Consider the following 23,313-nt stretch of genomic DNA (forward strand, 5'->3'; position numbering starts at 1 on the left):
AAGTCTGCCCCCCCTCTACCCACGCCGCCTCCCCCCATTTCTTGCACAGTTACTTTACCCTTGGACACCAGTTAAACCTGTTTGTGTCACTTTCAGGTGCCAAATGCATTTGGTTGTGATAGTATTTTATTCTGCTGTGACCAAGCGATATATAAAAGGAAGTGACACTGGGAAAAACCCTGATTGGCTGATAAATCCTCGCTGCCGTGTCTGGCACAAATATTTAACAATGCGAACTGTGTCTGTGTGTTAGTGTACGGTTGTGCGTGTGTGCTGCTATTTCACTGCCGCTACCTGCTGCCTGTGACAGGTGTGCCAGAGCCTGGGCGGATGACACTCAGTCCACACCTGCGGGCAGGTAAGTGCTCCCCGCCAAGGGGAACCCCAATACTACAGCGATGTAGCAGAGCTGTCCGTGCTGTCGTGTCGGCAGGGTCGTAATAGTGCCGCAAGTTTACCTGCAAACCGCAGACAGCGTATCGCGATATCATGGTGAAAACCTGCGCGGCTACATATGTATCCAGACAAACACAGATGTAGCAGAGCTGAGCTTGTGAGTCCACAGATTGTGATCATTCCGCGCCAAAGGAGAAACTCAGTGCGACTACATTGGAAAACTTAAATGTAATCATTTGGGTTTTTTATTATCACTTTCTGAGTCAATAGAATATATTCTGTTTATTTACAGTCCTATGTAAAGCCAAAGAGAACGCACTGAGGTATTATAAAGAACTGGGACAAATGGCAAACTCAGTACTGTTCTATCATCTATTATTTACCATCTATTTTATATCTATTATTATTATTATTTATTTCTATAGCAGCATTGATTCCATGGTGCTGTACATGAGAAGGGGTTACATACAAGTTACAGATATCACTTACAGTAAATTAACAATGACAGACTGATACAGAGGGGCGAGGACCCTGCCCTGGGGGGCTCACATTCTACAGGATGGTGGGGAAGGGGACAGTAGGTTGAGGGTTGCAGGAGCTCCGGTGTTGGTGAGGAGGCAGCTGTAGGCTATCCTGAAGAGGTGGGTTTAAAGTTCCATCTGAAGAATCCAAATCTATCATCTATATATCAATTATCTATCTATTGTCTGTCATCTATTATCTATCATCTATCTATCTATTTTCTATCTATAGGAAACAACAAATAATTGAGCTGGCTACAATTTTTAATTTTTTGGACATTATCTATGTGTCATCTATCATCTATTAACTATCATCTATCTATTATCTATCTATCTATCATCTATCTATATATTATCTATATATTATCTGTCTATTATCTATCTATTATCTATCATCTATATATCACTCTATTATCTATCTATCTATCTATTATCTGTCTATCATCTATCAATCTATTATCTGTCTATTATCTATCTATTATCTATCTATTATCTGTCTATTATCTATCTATCTATCTATCTATCTATCTATCTATCTATCTATCTATCTATCTATCTATCTATCTATCTATCCGTCTATCCATCTTTTAAGCTCTAATTCAGTTCTGCTACATGAATAACAATTTCTATATTCATAGAGATATAGTTTTAGGAAACCTGGAATAAAATGCTGGGACTTGTGGTTTCACATAAGATCCAGAGCCTACTAGTCATGTATCTAAATGCCCCGGCCCTAGCAGCGTGGCTTGTTTTGACTCTTCCTCCTCATCTGAAACAACCTAACTTAAACTTATTAATCAGGAATTGACATTGTAACAAAAGGCAGAATTGCGTCTAATTAGGGGGGCACCATTGCAGGCGCCCTGTGCGGAGGACCACTGGCTCTCATTCCCTAAACTCACTGCCTCACATTTCCAACAATCCACAACCTGGCCCAAAAAGTGTAATCTTGTTTTATGCACTTTATACATTTGATGCACAGTTCCTGCAAACACCTAACCCCCACCAGAAACTGGAAAATGCCAGACAATGAGAAAAGCTTACAATAATTGGCAATGAGATGAGATAGTGATACAGGGCAAAAAGCCTGAAAACATTTAAATGAGACTTTTTTTTTTTTTTTCAATTTTCACTTGAGATAAAACAACAAAAAATGAAACAAAAATTGAAATGCAATATTACGGTTTTCAATTTCCTTCATAATTGGAGATAATAGGAGTATAGAATAATAATAGGAGTATATAATAGCTATTATTACTATTATTTGCATTTAATATTATTAGTATTAGTGTTCTTGTATAATATTTATTATAATATTGTATTATAACATATATTTATTATTTGGATGCTAAAAATATATTATATTAAGCATTTGGTTATTTTTATTTTATTACTTTATCCTTTTTCATTCTTATTTTGATAGAAGGCGCAAAATGTAAACGAGAATCAACAACAACATAAATAGTAGAACTTCTACTTTTTCATTTGTAAAAAAAAATGGGAAGCAATTGTGCCCATCTAATTAGATAGATCCATGAGCGCAGTAATTGGCAATAACGTGACAAATCTTTTCCTTTTTATCCTTTTCTTTTTTTCCCTTTTTCTCGATTTTTCCCCTGGAGAAGATTTATAAATTGTTCTTAACGGTTTGTAATTAAGAGAAATTTATAAATTGAAAAAGAAATTAAGTGTATAATATTATTTAATTTTATTACAGTAAAATGCAAAATGTTACGTTTCCACTTTTTTTGGGGACTTTTACATCAATTTCGAGACTTATTTAAGTTGTAATAATATTGACCTTTTTTTCATTTATTGCTTTTTTTTCTTTTTTTTTTTAATAGGGCTTTGTTTTTATGGCCCCTAAAAGAAGTTAAATATATTATTATTATCTTTTAATATAATGGATTGGAATAGCTATACTGTATGTTTCAATGAATTGTGGTCTGTGTATGTAAAATGCAAAAAAAAAAAAGGGCAAATCTTACAGTAGGTATTTGCTATAAGAATCCACACAGGACAATCTGGGGGCTTTAAGGTCATTTTCTTAAAACTGTCAGAGCCGGGGATTTTTTGATGGGAAAAATAAAGTCCTCCCTCCAGTGATACCTCTATCATCCAGGGGCAATATGCTCGGTGCACTTTACTTCCCCATTGAAGTGAATGGTGCACTTTTTTTGGGAAGAAGAGAGCAGCCAGGTTTTTCTAATCCCGGAGAACCTCCTTAATGTTTAGTTATCATACAGAAACAGGAATAAAATGGATCCTCCAATGTTGTGCCGTAAACCGTGACTCATGTCCTTGGCTTGTGTAAGGTAAATGTAACCGAGATGCAATGCCACTTTTTTCTCTACTTTTGAGCCACGTTTTCCTCTCCCCTTTGCCTCCTGAACTAATTTACTATAACAAATTGCTAGCCCAATGTGAGGTGAGAATACAGCTGTGTAGTAAAGTCTATGGAAAGGGGAGGAGGAAGAGGAGTGAGGAGCACTCAGCACAGTGAGAGAACAGCTATTAAATGAATTTCACCACCGAGTTGGATTCACAGCTACATTGTTAAGTACTGGTGTTACACTGTCCCCCATGCTGCTGCTTTCTATTCTATATTCACAACTATATTACTAAGTACTGGTCTTATAATGTCACCCATGCTGCTGCTTTCTATTCTATATTCACAGCTACATTGCTAAGTACTGGTCTTATAATGTCCCCAGGCTGCTGCTTTCTACTCTGTATTCATAGCTACATTGCTAAGTACTGGTCTTATAATGTCACCCATGCTGCTGCTTTCTACTCTGTATTCACAGCTACATTGCTAAGTACTGGTCTTATAATGTCACCCATGCTGCTGCTTTCTACTCTGTGTTCACAGCTAAATTGCTAAGTACTGGTCTTATAATGTCTCCCATGCTGCTGCTTTCTACTCTGTGTTCACAGCTAAATTGCTAAGTACTGGTCTTATAATGTCTCCCATGCTGCTGCTTTCTACTCTGTGTTCACAGCTAAATTGCTAAGTACTGGTCTTATAATGTCTCCCATGCTACTGCTTTCTATTCTATATTCACAGCTACATTGCAAAGTACTGGTCTTATAATGTCCCCCAAGCTGCTGCTTTCTACTCTGTATTCACAGCTACATTGCTATGTACTGGTCTTATAATGTCCCCAAGCTACTGCTTTCTACTTGTATTCACAGCTACATTGCTAAGTATCGGTCTTATAATGTCCCCCATGATTCTGCTTTTTATTTTATATTCACAGCTAGATTGCCAAGTACTGGTCTTATAATGTCCCCTATACTTCTGCTTTCTACTCTGTATTCACAGCTACATTGATAATTGCTGGTATTATCTCACATGTTGCTACCTTCTATTCTATAGTCACAGCTACATTGCTAAATACTGGTCTTATAATGTCCCCCATGCTGCTGCTTTCTACTCTGTATTCACAGCTACATTGCTAAGTACTGGTCTTATAATGTCCCCCATGCTGCTGCTTTCTATTCTATATTCACAGCTACATTGCTAAGTACTGGTATTATAATGTCACACATGTTGCTACTTTCTATTCTATATTCACAGCTACATTGCTAAGTACTGGTCTTATGTCACACATGTTGCTGCTTTCTATTCTATATTCACAGCTACATTACTAAGTACTGGTCTTATGTCACACATGTTGCTGCTTTCTATTCTATATTCACAGCTACATTGCTAAGTACTGGTCTTATGTCACACATGTTGCTGCTTTCTATTCTATATTCACAGCTACATTACTAAGTACTGGTCTTATGTCACACATGTTGCTGCTTTCTATTCTATATTCACAGCTACATTGCTAAGTACTGGTCTTATGTCACACATGTTGCTGCTTTCTATTCTATATTCACAGCTACATTACTAAGTACTGGTCTTATAATGTCCTCTATACTTCTGCTTTCTACTCTGTATTCACAGCTACATTGATAATTACTGGTCTTATTTCACACATGTTGCTACTTTCTATTCTATATTCACAGCTACATTGCTAAGTACTGGTCTTATAATGTCCCCCATGCTGCTGCTTTCTATTCTATATTCACAGCTACATTGCTAAGTACTGGTCTTATAATGTCACCCATGTTGCTACTTTCCACTCTGTATTCATAGCTACATTGATAATTACTGGTCTTATGTCACACATGTTGCTGCTTTCTATTCTATATTCACAGCTACATTGCTAAGTACTGGTCTTATAATGTCCCCCATGCTGCTGTCTAATCTGTATTCATAGCTACATTGCTAAGTACTGGTCTTATAACATCCCCTATGCTTCTGCTTTCTACTCTGTATTCACAGCTACATTGTTAAGTTTTATAATGTCCTCCATGTTACTACTTTCTACTAAGTGATTTATCTCACCCCATAGATCGGATTCACGGCTACACAGCTCAGTACTATTGCATAATGTCTTCCATTCTGCTACTTTGTAGTGTTTTATCTCACCCCACAACTGGATTCACAGCTACATTGCTCATACTGCTATTTAATGTGCTTCATTCATGCTGCTGCTTCTTACCATGTGCTATAAAGAGACAGGAGAGCAGGAATCCCTCATGTCTGTGTGTGCTGTATATGGGAGACATCATAGTTGCTAGTCTCCATCTACTAGCTCAGAGACAACTGAAAATTAGAGCTAGCTCCTGCAGAGGGAAAAACTGGTGAAAAAATGGTGGGAAATAGATTTATTCCTCATGTACACACAGGAAAGCTTATTCTGAAGAGTCGCCTGAAAGGACAAGTACGCAAACTGACTCCAATAAATGATAAGTAAGTTGGACTCAGACAACCAAAAGCAAATATGTTCAGATTAGGAACCGAGTATAAAAGCTATGTAAACAATGATATTTGATTAAATAAAGCTACGGCCAGACTTAAAGGTGCGCTGATATCAGACGGGTGCGCCATCACTTCTTAGTATTTATATCAACAAGTATGAAGAGTGAGGCAGCACATCCAGGGGAAAGCTGGAGAAGAGATCAATGGAGCTGGAATGTGGCATGGGCTAATACAAGGTCCATTCACTGGATGCGCTGCCCCACTCTCCATGATTGTCGGCAGTTGGATCATGTCCTTAGAGCCGTGCTCTCCTGTTTTCTACCTTTCCTTTACTCTTTAGTATTTATATTGGGGTTCCACTGAAACTTCACTGTGGACTAGTCATGGAGTGAAGGGGTTATACAAAGATGAGAAAAGTATGGCTATTTACTTCTAGAAACAGTGCCACACCTGCCCATAGGTTGTGTCTGGTACTGCAGCTGAACTCCATTGAATGAAAGGAGCTGAGCTCCAGTACTAAGGGAGGAGGTGAGCTGTGATATCAAAAATTGTGAATGACGGATAGTATGTTATCTGCTGTATATAGAAGTGTTATCAGTCATTGTACAGGAGGAGGAGGAGGTGAGCTGTGACATCAGCTATTGTGAATGGAGGATCCTGTGTTATCTACTGTATATAGATGTGTTAACAGTCATTGTACAGGAGGAGGAGGAGGTGAGCTGTGACATCACCTATTGTGAATGGTGGATCTTGTGTATCTACTGTATATAGAGGTGTTATCAGTCATTGTACAGGAGGAGGAGGTGAGCTGTGATATCACCTATTGTGAATGGTGGATCCTGTGTTATCTACAGTATATAGAGGTGTTATCACTCATTGTACAGGAGGAGATGAGCTGTGGCATCACCTATTGTGAATGGTGGATCCTGTGTTATCTACTGTATATAGAGGTGTTATCAGTCATTGTACAGGAGGAGGAGGTGAGCTGTGACAACACCTATTGTGAATGGTGGATCCTGTGTTATCTACTGCATATAGAGGTGCTATTAGTCATTGTACAGGAGGAGGAGGTGAGCTGTGACATCACCTATAGTGTATGGTGGATCCAGTGTTATCTACTGTATATAGAGGTGTTATCAGTCATTGTACAGGAGGAGGAAGAGAGCTGTGACATCACCTATTGTGAATGGTGGATCCTGTGTTATCTACTGTATATAGAGGTGTTATCACTCATTGTACAGGAGGAGGAGGTGACCTGTGACATCACCTATTGTGTATGGTGGATCCAGTATTATCTACTGTATATAGAGGTGTTATCAGTCATTGTACAGGAGGAGGAAGAGAGCTGTGACATCACCTATTGTGTATGGTGGATCCAGTATTATCTACTGTATATAGAGGTGTTATCAGTCATTGTACAGGAGGAGGAAGAGAGCTGTGACATCACCTATTGTGAATGGTGGATACTGTGTTATCTACTGTATACAGAGGTGTTATCAGTCATTGTACAGGAGGAGGAGGTGAGCTGTGACATCACCTATTGTGTATGGTGGATCCTGTGTTATCTGCTATATATAGAGGTGTTATCAGTCATTGTACAGGAGGAGGAAGTGAGCTGTGACATCACCTATTGTGAATGGAGGATCCTGTGTTATCTACTGTATATAGAGGTGTTATCAGTCATTGTACAGGAGGAGGAGGTGAGCTGTGACATCACCTATTGTGAGTGGTGGATCCTGTGTTATCTACTGTATATAGAGGTGTTATCAGTCATTGTACAGGAGGAGGAGGTGAGCTGTGGTATCACCTATTGTGAATGGAGGATCCTGTGTTATTTACTGTATATAGAGGTGTTATCAGTCATTGTACAGGAGGAGGAGGTGAGCTGTGATATCACCTATTTTGAATGGTGGATCCTGTGTTATCTACTGTATATAGAGGTGTTATCAGTCATTGTACAGGAGGAGATGGAGGTGAGCTGTGACATCACCTATTGTGAATGGTGGATCCTGTGTTATCTGCTTTATATAGAGGTGTTATCAGTCATTGTACAGGAGGAGGAAGTGAGCTGTGACATCACCTATTGTGAATGGAGGATCCTGTGTTATCTACTGTATATAGAGGTGTTATCAGTCATTGTACAGGAGGAGGAGGTGAGCTGTGACATCACCTATTGTGAGTGGTGGATCCTGTGTTATCTACTGTATATAGAGGTGTTATCAGTCATTGTACAGGAGGAGGAGGTGAGCTGTGGTATCACCTATTGTGAATGGAGGATCCTGTGTTATTTACTGTATATAGAGGTGTTATCAGTCATTGTACAGGAGGAGGAGGTGAGCTGTGATATCACCTATTTTGAATGGTGGATCCTGTGTTATCTACTGTATATAGAGGTGTTATCAGTCATTGTACAGGAGGAGGAGGTGAGTTGTGACATCACCTATTGTGAATGGTGGATCCTGTGTTATCTACTGTATATAGAGGTGTTATCAGTCATTGTACAGGAGGAGGAGGTGAGCTGTGACATTACTTAGTGTGTATGGTGTATTCTGGGTTATCTACAGTATATCGAGGCAGTGGTAAGTGAAGGCATTAAAGGGCCCCTGTGCATGATCAGTATATGGGCCCATTTGCATTACAATAGTTGTGTCTCTGACAGACGCTGCTGGCCGCTTTGCAGGTAGTATTGGGCCCCTTTACCTCTGGGGCTGCACCAATGATATGTCCGCCCCTGTATGTGATCAGTCTTTATAATACTGTCTCTGATGATAATGAGATGACAAGACGAGAAGTAATCACTGCAGAACAGATATCAGGCTCAGGGTGAAAACTGTAAGATTTCAGATCACCCACAATTCTATATATATATATATATATATATATATATATATATATATATATATATATATATATATATATATATATATATATATATATATATATACACAGTACAGACCAAAAGTTTGGACACACCTTCTCATTTAAAGATTTTTCTGTATTTTCATGACTATGAAAATTGTAAATTCACGCTGAAGGCATCAAAACTATGAATTAACACACGTGGAATTATATACTTAACAAAAAAGTGTGAAACAACTGAAATTATGTCTTATATTCTAGGTTCTTCAAAGTAGCCACCTTTTGCTTTGATGACTGCTTTGCACACTCTTGGCATTCTCTTGATGAGCTTCAAGAGGTAGTCACCAGGAATGGTCTTCCAACAATCTTGAAGGAGTTCCCAGAGATGCTTAGCCCTTGTTGGCCCCTTTGCCTTCACTCTCGGTCCAGCTCACCCCAAACCATCTCGATTGGGTTCAGGTCTGGTGACTGTGGAGGCCGGGTCATCTGGCGTAGCCCCCCATCACTCTCCTTCTTGGTCAAATAGCCCTTACACAGCCTGGAGGTGTGATTGTGGTCATTATCCTGTTGAAAAATAAATGATGGTCCAACTAAACGCAAACCGGATGGAATAGCATGCCGCTGCAAGTTGCTGTGGTAGCCATGCTGGTTCAGTATGCCTTCAATTTTGAATAAATCCCCAACATTGTCACCAGCAAAGCCCCCCCACACCATCACACCTCCTCCTCCATGCTTCACGGTGGGAACCAGGCATGTAGAGTCCATCCGTTCACCGTTTCTGCGTTGCAGAAAGACACGGTGGTTGGAACCAAAGATCTCAAATTTGGACTCATCAGACCAAAGCACAGATTTCCACTGGTCTAATCTCCATTCCTTGTGTTCTTTAGCCCAAACAAGTCTCTTCTGCTTGTTGCCTGTCCTTAGCAGTGGTTTCCTAGCAGCTATTTTACCATGAAGGCCTGCTGCACAAAGTCTCCTCTTAACAGTTGTTGTAGAGATGTGTCTGCTGCTAGAACTCTGTGGCATTGACCTGGTCTCTAATCTGAGCTGCTATTAACCTGCGATTTCTGAGGCTGGTGACTCGGATAAACTTATCCTCAGAAGCAGAGGTGACTCTTGGTCTTCCTTTCCTGGGGCGGTCCTCGTGTTTCTTTGTAGCGCTTCATGGTTTTTACAAATGCACTTGGGGACATTTTCAAAGTTTTCCCAATTTTTCGGACTGACTGACCTTCATTTCTTAAAAAAATGATGGCCACTCGTTTTTCTTTACTTAGCTGCTTTTTTCTTGCCATAATACAAATTATTCAGTAGGACTATCTGCTGTGTATCCACCAGACTTCTGCTCAACACAACTGATGGTCCCAACGCCATTTATAAGGCAAGAAATCCCACTTATTAAACCTGACAGGGCACACCTGTGACGTGAAAACCATTCCCGGTGACTACCTCTTGAAGCTCATCAAGAGAATGCCAAGAGTGTGCAAAGCAGTCATCAAAGCAAAAGGTGACTACTTTGAAGAACCTAGATTATAAGACATATTTTCAGTTGTTTCACACTTTTTTCTTAATTATATAATTCCACGTTTTAATTCATAGTTTTGATGCCTTCAGTGTGAATGTACAATTTTCATAGTCATGAAAATACAGAAAAATCTTTAAATGAGAAGGTGTGTCCAAACTTTTGGTCTGTACTGTGTATATATATATATATATATATATACACACTAGATGGTGACCCGATTCTAACGCATCGGGTATTCTAGAATATGTATGTATATAGCAGCCACATAGTATATAGCACAGGCCAAGACATATTCTTGAATACCCGATGCGTTAATACAGCCCAAACAGTATATAACATTGCCCACATAGTATATAACACTTCCCACGTAGTATATAGCAGCCATGTAGTATATAACGCAGCCCACGCAGTATATAACATTGCCCACACAGTATATAACACAGCCCACGTAGTATATAGCAGCCATGAAGTATATAACGCAGCCCACTCAGTATATAACACTGCCCACATAATACATAGCAGCCATGTAGTATATGACGCAGCCCACACAGTATATAACACTGCCCACGTAGTATATAGCAGCCATGTAGTATATGACGCAGCCCACGCAGTATATAACACTGCCCACATAGTGTATATAGCAGCCATGTAGTATATAACGCAGCCCATGCAGTATGTAACACTGCCCACGTAGTATATAGCAATGTGGGCACTATATGCGTGGTTAAAAAAGACTTAAAATAAAAAATAAACATATACTCACCTTCCGAAGGCCAATTGAAGTCCTAGTGCTTGTGTGCGGTGCAAGCGGCAGCTTCTGGTCCCAGGGTTGGTATGAGCGCAGGACCTGTGATGACGTTGCGATCACATGACCGTGACGTCATGGAAGGTCCTTCTCACATAGCATCCTTGGCACCGGAACCTGCCGCTTGCACTGCCGAGGACAGCGCGCACCTGGGAGGGTGAGAATAACCTTTTTTTTATTATTATTATTATTATTATTATTTGTAACATTAGATCTTTTTACTATTGATGCTGCATAGGCATCATCAATAGTAAAAAGTTGGTCACACAGGGTTAATAGTTGCATTACCGGAGTACGTTACACCGCGCTCCGATAACGCTGGCATTAACCCTGTGTGAGGGCTGACCAGAGGGGAGTATGCGGACGCCGGGCAGTGACTGCGGGGAGGAAGGAGCGGCCATTTTGCTGCCGGACTGTGCCCGTCGCTCATTGGTCGTGGCTGTTTTGCCGCGACCAATCAGCGACTTGGATTTCCATGACAGACAGAGGCCGCGACCAATGAATATCCGTGACAAACAGAAGGACAGACAGAAAGACGGAAGTGACCCTTAGGCAATTATATATATAGATATATATATATGTTACATATAAAATCTGCTACAAACAATAAGTTCGATGCTCCGTGTCTCGTTGTGGTCTCTGGACATTACCGGAGCCGGTCCGCACACACTGGACTGTTTGTGCTGGCAGCTGTCTTGGTTCTTCATTCTTTCTTTTGAGCCTAGTCCTTATCTTTTGGCAGAATCCCCGACCTCAAACCTCTAATACCCTTGGACCAGAGATCACTGACAAATTTCTAGGGAAATACAAGACATAAGATCAACCACGTTACATTTACTCCTCATGTCAACATTTGTATTATTGAGTCTAGACTGCAGTCTGCTTCCTCCAGTGATGAACACCGATGTGCGGAGGCCATGAGAGCAGATCGCAGCTCGGCTTCTGTATGGACCCGAGTGGCCCTAGATGGACACCATTGTCTTGTCATTCGGGTCTGTACAGTTTATGCCAAAGATTCTGCTGTGTATTCTGTGCATTAAAATGATAACAATAAACCCGATGGAAAAGAGAAACTAGGAACCTGCATTATAGGAGATCACCCAAGCTAGTGACTGTTTTCTATAGAAACCAGCAGAATAGTGAGTGCAGCTCTGGAGGATAATACAGGATGTAACTCAGGATCAGTAATGTAATGTATGTACATAGTGACTGCACCAGCAGAATAGTGAGTGCAGCTCTGGAGTATAATACAGAATGTAACTCAGGATCAGTAATGTAATGTATGTACATAGTGACTGCACCAGCAGAATAGTGAGTGCAGCTCTGGAGTATAATACAGGATATAACTCAGGATCAGTAATGTAATGTATGTACACAGTGACTGCACCAGCAGAATAGTGAGTGCAGCTCTGGAGTATAATACTGGAGGTAACTCAGGATCAGTAATGTAATGTATGTACACAGTGACTGCACCAGCAGAATAGTGAGTGCAGCTCTGGGGTATAATACAGGATATAACTCAGGATCAGTAATGTAATATATGTACATAGTGACTGCACCAGCAGAATAGTGAGTGCAGCTCTGGGGTATAATACAGGATATAACTCAGGATCAGTAATGTAATATATGTACATAGTGACTGCACCAGCAGAATAGTGAGTGCAGCTCTGGAGTATAATACAGGATATAACTCAGGATCAGTAATGTAATGTATGTACACAGTGACTGCAGCAGCAGAATAGTGAGTGCAGCTCTGGAGTATAATACAGGATGTAACTCAGGATCAGTAATGTAATGTATGTACACAGTGACTGCACCAGCAGAATAGTGAGTGCAGCTCTGGAGTATAATACAGGATGTAACTCAGGATCAGTAATGTAATGTATGTACACAGTGACTGCACCAGCAGAATAGTGAGTGCAGCTCTGGGGTATAATACAGGATGTAACTCAGGATCAGTAATGTAATGTATGTACATAGTGACTGCACCAGCAGAATAGTGAGTGCAGCTCTGGGGTATAATACAGGATGTAACTCAGGATCAGTAATGTAATGTATGTACACAGTGACTGCACCAGCAGAATAGTGAGTGCAGCTCTGGAGTATAATACAGGATGTAACTCAGGATCAGTAATGTAATGTATGTACACAGTGACTGCACCAGCAGAATAGTGAGTGCAGCTCTGGAGTATAATACAGGATGTAACTCAGGATCAGTAATGTAATGTATGTACACAGTGACTGCACCAGCAGAATAGTGAGTGCAGCTCTGGAGTATAATACAGGATGTAACTCAGGATCAGTAATGTAATGTATGTACACAGTGACTGCACCAGCAGAATAGTGAGTGCAGCTCTGGGGTATAATACAGGATGTAACTCAGGATCAGTAATGTAATGTATGTACATAGTGACTGCACCAGCAGAATAGTGAGTGCAGCTCTGGGGTATAATACAGGATGTAACTCAGGATCAGTAATGTAATGTATGTACACAGTGACTGCACCAGCAGAATAGTGAGTGCAGCTCTGGAGTATAATACAGGATGTAACTCAGGATCAGTAATGTAATGTATGTACACAGTGACTGCAGCAGCAGAATAGTGAGTGCAGCTCTGGAGTATAATACAGGATGTAACTCAGGATCAGTAATGTAATGTATGTACACAGTGACTGCACCAGCAGAATAGTGAGTGCAGCTCTGGAGTATAATACAGGATGTAACTCAGGATCAGTAATGTAATGTATGTACACAGTGACTGCACCAGCAGAATAGTGAGTGCGGCTCTGGGGTATAATACAGGATGTAACTCAGGATCAGTAATGTAATGTATGTACATAGTGACTGCACCAGCAGAATAGTGAGTGCAGCTCTGGGGTATAATACAGGATGTAACTCAGGATCAGTAATGTAATGTATGTACACAGTGACTGCACCAGCAGAATAGTGAGTGCAGCTCTGGAGTATAATACAGGATGTAACTCAGGATCAGTAATGTAATGTATGTACACAGTGACTACACCAGCAGAATAGTGAGTGCAGCTCTGGAGTATAATACAGGATGTAACTCAGGATCAGTAATGTAATGTATGTACACAGTGACTGCACCAGCAGAATAGTGAGTGCAGCTCCGGGGTATAATACAGGATGTAACTCAGGATCAGTAATGTAATGTATGTACACAGTGACTGCACCAGCAGAATAGTGAGTGCAGCTCTGGGGTATAATACAGGATGTAACTCAGGATCAGTAATGTAATGTATGTACACAGTGACTGCACCTGCAGAATAGTGAGTGCAGCTCTGCGGTATATTACAGGATGTAACTCAAGATCAGTAATGTAATGTATGTACACAGTGACTGCTCCAGCAGAATAGTGAGTGCAGCTCTGGGGTATAATATAGGATGTAACTCAGGATCAGTAATGTAATGTATGTACACAGTGACTGCACCAGCAGAATAGTGAGTGCAGCTCTGGAGTATAATACAGGATGTAACTCAGGATCAGTAATGTAATGTATGTACACAGTGACTGCACCAGCAGAATAGTGAGTGCAGCTCTGGAGTATAATACAAGATGTAACTCAGGATCAGTAATGTAATGTATGTACACAGTGACTGCTCCAGCAGAATAGTGAGTGCAGCTCTGGGGTATAATATAGGATGTAACTCAGGATCAGTAATGTAATGTATGTACACAGTGACTGCACCAGCAGAATAATGAGTGCAGCTCTGGAGTATAATACAGGATGTAACTCAGGATCAGTAATGTAATGTATGTACACAGTGACTGCACCAGCAGAATAGTGAGTGCAGCTCTGGAGTATAATACAAGATGTAACTCAGGATCAGTAATGTAATGTATGTACACAGTGACTGCTCCAGCAGAATAGTGAGTGCAGCTCTGGGGTATAATATAGGATGTAACTCAGGATCAGTAATGTAATGTATGTACACAGTGACTGCACCAGCAGAATAGTGAGTGCAGCTCTGGAGTATAATACAGGATGTAACTCAGGATCAGTAATGCAATGTATGTACACAGTGACTGCACCAGCAGAATAGTGAGTGCAGCTCTGGAGTATAATACAAGATGTAACTCAGGATCAGTAATGTAATGTATGTACACAGTGACTGCTCCAGCAGAATAGTGAGTGCAGCTCTGGGGTATAATATAGGATGTAACTCAGGATCAGTAATGTAATGTATGTACACAGTGACTGCACCAGCAGAATAGTGAGTGCAGCTCTGGAGTATAATACAGGATGTAACTCAGGATCAGTAATGTAATGTATGTACTCCTCTTGAGAAAGCAATAGTGTGAAACGCACGTTGAGGCGGTTGTGGGGAGCACTCGTGGTCTGCTGATCTTATCATGTGTAAGCAATGAATTTAATTTTGTCTTAATGGACTATCTGGTTTTAATTAAAGCTATCTAGATTATATATTTATTGGGAATCTGGCCAGTATTATCTTTTTGGCATTGCACATCCATTATTAGTATACCTGTGACCAGACATGACCTAACACCTCCTTATCTACACTTGGTTTACCTTCTTTTCTGAATCCTGACACATGCGTCATTTACTGGATGGTTCGTGTTTTTAAATATATTTTTGTCTAATAAAGCAGCTTTAAATTTTATATATTGTGAATGGTTTTCATGAATACTTTGTATTCATATATAGGTAGTATTATGACCCAAGCTACCCTATATCACCCCATTATCACCTTACTTAACTCTATTGTCACCCTATAGTGACCCTATATAACATTATCACCCTATATAACCCCATTATCACCCTATATAACCCCATTATCACACTATATAACTTCATTATCACCGTATGTAACCTCATTATCACACTATATAACCCCATTATCACACTATATAACCTCATTATCACACTATATAACCCCATTATCACACTATATAACCCCATTATCACCCTATATAACCCCATTATCACCCTATATAACCTCATTATCACACTATATAACCCCATTATCACCCTATATAACCTCATTATCACACTATATAACCCCATTATCACCCTATATAACCTCATTATCACACTATATAACCCCATTATCACCCTATATAACCTCATTATCACCCTATATAACCCCATTATCACCCTATATAACCCCATTATCACCGTATGTAACCTCATTATCACACTATATAACCCCATTATCACCCTATATAACCCCATTATCACACTATATAACCCCATTATCACCCTATATAACCCCATTATCACCCTATATAACCCCATTACCACCCTATATAACCTCATTATCACACTATATAACCCCATTATCACACTATATAACCCCATTATCACCCTATATAACCCCATTATCACACTATATAACCTCATTATCACACTATATAACCCCATTATCACACTATATAACCCCATTATCACCCTATATAACCCCATTATCACCGTATGTAACCTCATTATCACACTATATAACCCCATTATCACCCTATATAACCTCATTATCACACTATATAACCCCATTATCACACTATATAACCCCATTATCACCCTATATAACCCCATTATCACACTATATAACCCCATTATCACACTATATAACCCCATTATCACCCTATATAACCTCATTATCACACTATATAACCCCATTATCACCCTATATAACCCTATTATCACCGTATGTAACCTCATTATCACACTATATAACCCCATTATCACCCTATATAACCTCATTATCACACTATATAACCCCATTATCACACTATATAACCCCATTATCACCCTATATAACCCCATTATCACACTATATAACCCCATTATCACACTATATAACCCCATTATCACCCTATATAACCTCATTATCACCCTATATAACCCCATTATCACCCTATATAACCCCATTATCACCGTATGTAACCTCATTATCACACTATATAACCCCATTATCACCCTATATAACCCCATTATCACCCTATATAACCCCATTATCACCGTATGTAACCTCATTATCACACTATATAACCTCATTATCACCCTATATAACCCCATTATCACACTATATAACCCCATTATCACCCTATATAACCCCATTATCACCCTATATAACCCCATTATCACCGTATGTAACCTCATTATCACACTATATAACCTCATTATCACTCTATATAACCCCATTATCACCCTATATAACCTCATTATCACCCTATATAACCTCATTATCACACTATATAACCCCATTATCACCCTATATAACCCCATTATCACCCTATATAACCCCATTATCACACTATATAACCCCATTATCACCCTATATAACCCCATTATCACACTATATAACCCCATTATCACCCTATATAACCCCATTATCACCCTATATAACCCCATTATCACACTATATAACCCCATTATCACACTATATAACCCCATTATCACCCTATATAACCCCATTATCACACTATATAACCCCATTATCACCCTATATAACCCCATTATCACCCTATATAACCCCATTATCACCGTATGTAACCTCATTATCACACTATATAACCCCATTATCACCCTATATAACCCCATTATCACACTATATAACCCCATTATCACCCTATATAACCCCATTATCACCCTATATAACCCCATTACCACCCTATATAACCTCATTATCACACTATATAACCCCATTATCACACTATATAACCTCATTATCACACTATATAACCCCATTATCACACTATATAACCCCATTATCACCCTATATAACCCCATTATCACCGTATGTAACCTCATTATCACACTATATAACCCCATTATCACCCTATATAACCTCATTATCACACTATATAACCCCATTATCACACTATATAACCCCATTATCACCGTATGTAACCTCATTATCACACTATATAACCCCATTATCACCCTATATAACCCCATTATCACACTATATAACCCCATTATCACACTATATAACCCCATTATCACCCTATATAACCTCATTATCACACTATATAACCCCATTATCACCCTATATAACCTCATTATCACCCTATATAACCCCATTATCACCCTATATAACCCCATTATCACCGTATGTAACCTCATTATCACACTATATAACCCCATTATCACCCTATATAACCCCATTATCACCCTATATAACCCCATTATCACCGTATGTAACCTCATTATCACACTATATAACCTCATTATCACCCTATATAACCCCATTATCACACTATATAACCCCATTATCACCCTATATAACCCCATTATCACCCTATATAACCCCATTATCACCGTATGTAACCTCATTATCACACTATATAACCTCATTATCACTCTATATAACCCCATTATCACCCTATATAACCTCATTATCACCCTATATAACCTCATTATCACACTATATAACCCCATTATCACCCTATATAACCCCATTATCACCCTATATAACCCCATTATCACACTATATAACCCCATTATCACCCTATATAACCCCATTATCACACTATATAACCCCATTATCACCCTATATAACCCCATTATCACCCTATATAACCCCATTATCACACTATATAACCCCATTATCACACTATATAACCCCATTATCACCCTATATAACCCCATTATCACCCTATATAACCTCATTATCACCCTATATAACCTCATTATCACCCTATATAACCCCATTATCACCCTATATAACCCCATTATCACACTATATAACCCCATTATCACCCTATATAACCCCATTATCACACTATATAACCCCATTATCACCCTATATAACCCCATTATCACACTATATAACCCCATTATCACCCTATATAACCTCATTATCACCCTATATAACCCCATTATCACCCTATATAACCCCATTATCACCCTATATAACCCCATTATCACCCTATATAACCCCATTATCACACTATATAACCCCATTATCACACTATATAACCCCATTATCACACTATATAACCCCATTATCACCCTATATAACCCCATTATCACCCTATATAACCTCATTATCACCCTATATAACCTCATTATCACACTATATAACCCCATTATCACACTATATAACCCCATTATCACACTATATAACCCCATTATCACCCTATATAACCTCATTATCACCCTATATAACCCCATTATCACCCTATATAACCCCATTATCACCCTATATAACCTCATTATCACCCTATATAACCCCATTATCACCCTATATAACCCCATTATCACCCTATATAACCCCATTATCACCCTATATAACCCCATTATCACCCTATATAACCCCATTATCACCCTATATAACCCCATTATCACCCTATATAACCTCATTATCACACTATATAACCCCATTATCACACTATATAACCCCATTATCACCCTATATAACCTCATTATCACCCTATATAACCCCATTATCACCCTATATAACCCCATTATCACCCTATATAACCCCATTATCACCCTATATAACCCCATTATCACCCTATATAACCCCATTATCACCCTATATAACCCCATTATCACCCTATATAACCCCATTATCACCCTATATAACCCCATTATCACCCTATATAACCTCATTATCACACTATATAACCCCATTATCACACTATATAACCCCATTATCACCCTATATAACCCCATTATCACCCTATATAACCTCATTATCACACTATATAACCCCATTATCACCCTATATAACCTCATTATCACCCTATATAACCCCATTATCACCCTATATAACCTCATTATCACCCTATATAACCCTATTATCACCCTATGTAACCCCATTATCACCCTATATAACCTTATTATCACCCTATATAACCCCATTATCACCGTATGTAACCCCATTATCACCCTATATAACCTCATTATCACCCTATATAACCTCATTATCACCCCATTATCACCCTATATAACCCCATTATCACACTATATAACCCATAACCTCATTATCACCCTATATAACCCCATTATCACACTATATAACCCCATTATCACCCTATATAACCCCATTATCACCATATGTAACCCCATTATCACCGTATGTAACCCCATTATCACCCTATATAACCTCATCACCCTATATAACCTCAGTAAAACCTTATATAACTCCATTATCACCCTATATAACCCAATTATCACACTATATAACCCCATTATCACCCTATATTACCCCATTATCACACTATATAACCCCATTATAATCCCATTATCATACAATATATCCCTATTATCACCATACATAACCTCATTATCACCCTATATGACCCTATTATCACCCTATATAACCCCATTATCGCCCTATATGACCTCATTATCACCATATATAACCCCATTATCACCCTATATAACCTCATTATCACACTATACAACCCCATTATAATCCCATTATCATACAATATATCCCTATTATCACTATATATGACCCCATTATCACCCTATATGACCCTATTATCACCCTATATAACCCCATTATCACCCTATATGACCTCATTATCACCATATATAACCCCATTATAACCCTATATAACCTCATTATCACATTATGACTTACATACTTACATTGATAAACAATTATTCATACAAGGATCAGCTGAATCATTGTCATATGTTTCTTATGGGATTACCCGGGCAGCAGCCGTTATGTGGGTTTTCCACTGGTGTAATTTTATGATATGTTTTATAGGTCATTAGAGTTTATAGAGTTTCGCCTCCATTGTGTACAGTAGCAGGACACGCAGACTATTCCCAAATCTCTGACCTCATCTTTAGGTGTGAATGTTCTTTTTAAAGAGTTGAGTATTTGCTCTGCGTTACTGATTAATCCTTGGATTATGAAATTCACTATTAAGTAGTATGGCGAGAGTTGGATTAGGGTAGGAGGAGGCATGATTGAACCCTGTAACAATGGCCTGGATAAACAATGGCTGTGCAGCTGCCGCAATACTTCAGAATCCAGCATGCGATGCAATGTATCCCAAAGTATGTGAATCGATGCTATGCACAAAGTTGAAGGATACGGCCCCTATGAGGTCAGTGTCAGTTTAGGGGGGTCTGGTCTGGTGTTTATATTTATTTAGGGAGATGTAAAACAATGCTCCCTTGCCTCAGGGTTGCCTGATTGCAGATGGGGTGAGTAGCAGTGCACTCCTGATGATTAACAGTGCGGGTTGGCGGTATGCCTGTGGTGCCTGTCTGAACTATATGTCCTCCAATACTGCACGCATGGGAATATTTGCCTCTGCGGCATCGGAGGGTAGTAGATGGATTAACTGAGCTGCGTCTGTAACTGCGCTCCCAGCACTGACTGACAGCAGCTAGGCAGTAGGGCCGGCTGTCAGTCAGTGCTGGAAGCGCAGTTGCAGGCAGCCACAGCTCAGTATATCTGAACGCGCGCCGGTGCCACCCCTATGACTGCAAACCAAATGCTACCAAGAGGAATATAGTTCATTTGCTCCTTGCAGTGGGGGTCTAAGTTCCGGCGCCGTTCAGGTTCACAACGCTATTAACCTATAGATTAACCCCATATCTGCAGGCAAATAGTGTTTTTTCACGTGACAGATTCCATTTAAGAGCTCTACATTTGGGCAACGCATAGCTTTCCAGAATTTCCCTAAAAGTCGTTCTCAGAATGTGTTAAGTAACCGTATTCATCATCGGAAAAAGATTAAAAAAAATGGTTATAATTTAAAAATTCCATACTTGTTAACCCCTTAGACTTTTCTTTCTTTTACTGCTCTACCTGTATGAGTCTTTACTTTAGTTTTTGCAGCTTTTCATGAACCGAGGAGACCAGGATGATGACATGTGCCCCTCTGCAGGTGCAGGAACACGTTGGTCATTGACCCCTATGATGCTTTTTCGGGAGGGTGATTTCTAGATAGTCAGACGCATTTCTTGCACCATGCGGAGGGGGGATTCCTAGAGGAAGCAATGAGCTGTGTGGAAATATCTGTTGGGATCTGAGTGACGAGACCTTTGAGGGAAGACAGGGAATCTGAGACGGAGAATGACGAAATTCTCTTGTTTCAGCCGCAGACAGACAGGAAGTTGGGCAGCGGACGTCACTCTTTCTAACACATTGGAAACCTAAGATACCTTCAAAAACTTACCCAACTTTTTGTCTGGCATTCCCATGGAGAAGCGGGACCACAGTAGGGTTTATCTATTGAGATTGGCTCCCTACTGTAATCTTTAAGACATTGAGTCTGATTTTTCATCCCATTTATTTCACTGGTCAACATGTAATACCTCATTTCCCCTGTGGAGGTGCTGTAGGGAAACTAAACAGTTATTCCTAGCAGGGGCACATTATGAGATAAACCTAATTCTTTCGGACCCTTCTAAAGCTGATAGGGGAGAGCAATGAAATTAGTCGGACCCTGACCCAACGGCAATATTTCCAAGAGGAATAACAGAGGCATTTATTGAACCTCAGAAAACTGAAAGGTCCTCTGTAAATCTACAGAGCGGCAAATTCCTGAAACAATTCTTCAACCAAAGAAGGTTGAACACGGGTCTGTAAAACGCCTATAAAATTCTTTACCTACTAAAATCAAGAGTAAAAGCAAAAAGCTAAAAAAAAGAAGAAGCAATGTTACGGTGTAGTAAAACGTCTAAATATAGTATGCAAATGTGCTCCGCTGCGTTTTTATGGCGCCGTCCATTATATGACGCGGTAATATACAGTACGGTTGGCTCCTCCAATACATTTGGAGCAGAGTATAACAATAAAAGTTACGATATATTACCTCTGATAACATATTTCTGGGGGTTTTGTTTGAACTCTATGGTGTTTTTATACTGACTAAACCTAAATTATCAGGGAATTTCCTATTAAAAAAAAACCCACATGAATTGTCACCTTCAATTATGATGCCTGACTTTTGTGAACCAGTGCAAGGGGCTGAAGCTTGGATACTGCATGCGACACGCATGCGACATGCGTGCTGCTGCACAGGGTGCAGTCTGCAGCCTCTCCTCTGCATCATTGCAACAATTCATAGAGATCTATAAAATGATAACTGTGGGATCTTCCCCCATCACGGAAACCAATGTTAGTGACTGCAGACAGCGATTCTATCATCACAATGGTGGTTACTGTGCTATTATGTAAAATGTATAATGTGGGCTAGGTCAGGGGATTTTAGAGAATGTGTCTGCTAGAGGGTTCCTCTTCTGTGGGTTTAAGTTTTATCCAAACTCTGTTCAGCTTTTTACTTTTTTGGTGGGTGTCAATTAGTATTGCTCCTATAAGTGTTGTCAGGAGGCCATGCAAGCGTCCAAAACAGCAGATATACCTACCTGGTGCTGTACCAGATTTTATATTGGGGCGCAGGCTCTTCAAACTGGAACATCGGGAAGTATTTTGTT

The 23,313-nt window shown here is 39.6% G+C and overlaps 1 protein-coding gene across 1 annotated transcript in view; it reads left to right on the forward strand.

Moving 5' to 3' along the window:
* The first annotated feature begins 220 nt into the window (after positions 1 to 220).
* Positions 221 to 23,313, forward strand: part of EHF (ETS homologous factor) — a 56,299-nt gene continuing 33,206 nt past the window's right edge. Inside the window, exon 1 of the mRNA XM_069739892.1 lies at positions 221 to 358. The gene's annotated coding sequence lies outside the window, so the exon portion shown is untranslated. The remainder of the gene's footprint in view (positions 359 to 23,313) is intronic.

The sequence above is a fragment of the Ranitomeya imitator genome, chromosome 9, assembly GCF_032444005.1.
Source record: "Ranitomeya imitator isolate aRanImi1 chromosome 9, aRanImi1.pri, whole genome shotgun sequence".
Lineage (NCBI taxonomy): Eukaryota > Metazoa > Chordata > Amphibia > Anura > Dendrobatidae > Ranitomeya > Ranitomeya imitator.